The following is a 4319-nucleotide window of genomic DNA, read 5'->3' as shown; positions in this document are numbered from 1 at the left end:
CTTTAGAGGCCTCTACACGTAGTTCACTATGTTGTAACACCATGGCGCGTTGGAAAGTGACTTGAGACCTCGTAGTCAATTGAGAGTGGAAGGAATAGATCGATGGTAACCTGCGCAGACACGTCGAACCACGTGTTTTTGGTGTAAGGCCTTCATTAGGCGGCAAAAGGCCATATAACAGTCCTTAAAGGCCTTTACACGTATTTCACTGCGTTGTAAGACCATGGCGCGATGGAAAACGACTTGAGACCTCGTAGTCCATTGAGAGTGGAAGGAATAGACCGATGGTAACCTGCGCAGACACGTCGAACAACGTGTTTTAGGTGTAAAGCCTTTATTAGGCGGCAAAAGGCCATATAACAGTCCTTATAAGCCTTTACACGTATTTCACCGCGTTGTAAGACCATGGCGCGATGGAAAACGACTTGAAACGTCGTAGTCCAGTGAGTGTAGAAGGAATAGACCGATGCTAACCTGCGCAGGCACGTGGAACCACGTGATTTACGTGTAAGGCTTTTATTAGGTGGTAAAAGGTCATATAACAGGCCTTAGAGGCCTCTACAGGTAGTTCACTGTGTTGTGAGACCATGGCGTGATGGAAAACAACTTGAGACGTCGTAGTTTATTGAGTGTAGAAGGAATAGACCGATGCTAACCTGCTCAGGCACGTGGAAACACGTGATTTACGTGTAAACCCTTTATTAGGCGTCAGAATGTCATTTTACAGTCTTCAGAAGGCTTTACACGTTGTTCACAGTGTTGTAAGACAATGGCGTGATGGAGAACGACTTGAAACGTCGTAGTCCAGTGAGTGTAAAAGCAATAGACCGATGCTAACATGGGCAGGCACGTGAAACCACGTGATTTGCGTGTAGGGCCTTTGTTAGGCGGCAAAAGCCCATATAACAGTCCTTAGAGGCCTTTACACGTATTTCACTGCGTTTTAAGACCGATGCTAACATGGGCAGGCACGTGGAACCACGTGATTTGCGTGTAGGGCCTTTGTTAGGCGGCAAAAGGCCATATAACAGTCCTTAGAGGCCTTTACACGTATTTCACTGCGTTTTAAGACCATGGCGCGATGGAAAACGACTTGAGACGTAGTAGTCCATTGAGTGGAACCACGTGATTTACGTGTAAGGCTTTTATTAGGTGGTAATAGGTCATATAGCAGCCCTTAGAGGCCTCTACACGTAGTTCACTATGTTGTAAGACCATGGCGCGTTAGAAAGCGACACGAGACGTCGTAGTCCATTGAGAGTGGAAGGAATAGACCGATGGTAACCTGCGCAGACACGTCGAACCACGCGTTTTAGGTGTAAGGCCTTTATTAGGCGGCAAAAGGCCATATAACAGTCCTTAGAAGCCTTTACACGTATTTCACTGTGTTGTAAGACCATGGCGCGATGGAAAACGACTTGAAACGTCGTAGTCCAGTGAGTGTAGAAGGAATAGACCGATGCTAACCTGCTCAGGCATGTGGAAACACGTGATTTACGTGTAAACCCTTTATTAGGCGTCAGAATGTCATTTTACAGTCTTCAGAAGCCTTTACACGTAGTTCACAGTGTTGTAAGACCATGGCGCGATGGAAAACGACTTGAAACGTCGTAGTCCAGTGAGTGTAAAAGGAATAGACCGATGCTAACATGGGCAGGCACGTGGAACCACGTGATTTACGTGTAGGGCCTTTGTTAGTTGGCAAAGGGCCATATAACAGTCTTTAGAGGCCTCTACACGTAGTTCACTATGTTGTAACACCATGGCGCGTTGGAAAGTGACTTGAGACCTCGTAGTCAATTGAGAGTGGAAGGAATAGATCGATGGTAACCTGCGCAGACACGTCGAACCACGTGTTTTTGGTGTAAGGCCTTCATTAGGCGGCAAAAGGCCATATAACAGTCCTTAAAGGCCTTTACACGTATTTCACTGCGTTGTAAGACCATGGCGCGACGGAAAACGACTTGAGACCTCGTAGTCCATTGAGAGTGGAAGGAATAGACCGATGGTAACCTGCGCAGACACGTCGAACAACGTGTTTTAGGTGTAAAGCCTTTATTAGGCGGCAAAAGGCCATATAACAGTCCTTATAAGCCTTTACACGTATTTCACTGCGTTGTAAGACCATGGCGCGATGGAAAACGACTTGCAACGTCGTAGTCCATTGAGAGTGGTAGGAATAGACCGATGGTTACATGCGCAGACACGTCGAAGCACGTGAATTACGTGTAAAGCCTTTATTAGGCGGCAAAAGGCCATATAACAGTCCTTATAAGCCTTTACACGTATTTCACCGCGTTGTAAGACTATGGTGCGATGGAAAACGACTTGAAACGTCGTAGTCCAGTGAGTGTAGAAGGAATAGACCGATGCTAACCTGCGCAGGCACGTGGAACCACGTGATTTACGTGTAAGGCTTTTATTAGGTGGTAAAAGGTCATATAACAGGCCTTAGAGGCCTCTACAGGTAGTTCACTGTGTTGTGAGACCATGGCGTGATGGAAAACAACTTGAGACGTCGTAGTTTATTGAGTGTAGAAGGAATAGACCGATGCTAACCTGCTCAGGCACGTGGAAACACGTGATTTACGTGTAAACCCTTTATTAGGCGTCAGAATGTCATTTTACAGTCTTCAGAAGGCTTTACACGTAGTTCACAGTGTTGTAAGACAATGGCGTGATGGAGAACGACTTGAAACGTCGTAGTCCAGTGAGTGTAAAAGGAATAGACCGATGCTAACATGGGCAGGCACGTGAAACCACGTGATTTGCGTGTAGGGCCTTTGTTAGGCGGCAAAAGCCCATATAACAGTCCTTAGAGGCCTTTACACGTATTTCACTGCGTTTTAAGACCGATGCTAACATGGGCAGGCACGTGGAACCACGTGATTTGCGTGTAGGGCCTTTGTTAGGCGGCAAAAGGCCATATAACAGTCCTTAGAGGCCTTTACACGTATTTCACTGCGTTTTAAGACCATGGCGCGATGGAAAACGACTTGAGACGTAGTAGTCCATTGAGTGGAACCACGTGATTTACGTGTAAGGCTTTTATTAGGTGGTAAAAGGTCATATAGCAGCCCTTAGAGGCCTCTACAGGTAGTTCACTGTGTTGTGAGACCATGGCGTGATGGAAAACAACTTGAGACGTCGTAGTTTATTGAGTGTAGAAGGAATAGACCGATGCTAACCTGCTCAGGCACGTGGAAACACGTGATTTACGTGTAAACCCTTTATTAGGCGTCAGAATGTCATTTTACAGTCTTCAGAAGACTTTACACGTAGTTCACAGTCTTGTAAGACAATGGCGTGATGGAGAACGACTTGAAACGTCGTAGTCCAGTGAGTGTAAAAGCAATAGACCGATGCTAACATGGGCAGGCACGTGAAACCACGTGATTTGCGTGTAGGGCCTTTGTTAGGCGGCAAAAGCCCATATAACAGTCCTTAGAGGCCTTTACACGTATTTCACTGCGTTTTAAGACCGATGCTAACATGGGCAGGCACGTGGAACCACGTGATTTGCGTGTAGGGCCTTTGTTAGGCGGCAAAAGGCCATATAACAGTCCTTAGAGGCCTTTACACGTATTTCACTGCGTTTTAAGACCATGGCGTGATGGAAAACGACTTGAGACGTAGTAGTCCATTGAGTGGAACCACGTGATTTACGTGTAAGGCTTTTATTAGGTGGTAAAAGGTCATATAGCAGCCCTTAGAGGCCTCTACACGTAGTTCACTATGTTGTAAGACCATGGCGCGTTAGAAAGCGACACGAGACGTCGTAGTCCATTGAGAGTGGAAGGAATAGACCGATGGTAACCTGCGCAGACACGTCGAACCACGCGTTTTAGGTGTAAGGCCTTTATTAGGCGGCAAAAGGCCATATAACAGTCCTTAGAAGCCTTTACACGTATTTCACTGTGTTGTAAGACCATGGCGCGATGGAAAACGACTTGAAACGTCGTAGTCCAGTGAGTGTAGAAGGAATAGACCGATGCTAACCTGCTCAGGCATGTGGAAACACGTGATTTACGTGTAAACCCTTTATTAGGCGTCAGAATGTCATTTTACAGTCTTCAGAAGCCTTTACACGTAGTTCACAGTGTTGTAAGACCATGGCGCGATGGAAAACGACTTGAAACGTCGTAGTCCAGTGAGTGTAAAAGGAATAGACCGATGCTAACATGGGCAGGCACGTGGAACCACGTGATTTACGTGTAGGGCCTTTGTTAGTTGGCAAAGGGCCATATAACAGTCTTTAGAGGCCTCTACACGTATATCACTATGTTGTAACACCATGGCGCGTTGGAAAGTGACTTGAG

Source organism: Hydractinia symbiolongicarpus, chromosome 2, assembly GCF_029227915.1.
Source record: "Hydractinia symbiolongicarpus strain clone_291-10 chromosome 2, HSymV2.1, whole genome shotgun sequence".
Lineage (NCBI taxonomy): Eukaryota > Metazoa > Cnidaria > Hydrozoa > Anthoathecata > Hydractiniidae > Hydractinia > Hydractinia symbiolongicarpus.
This window is presented reverse-complemented; position numbering follows the sequence as displayed.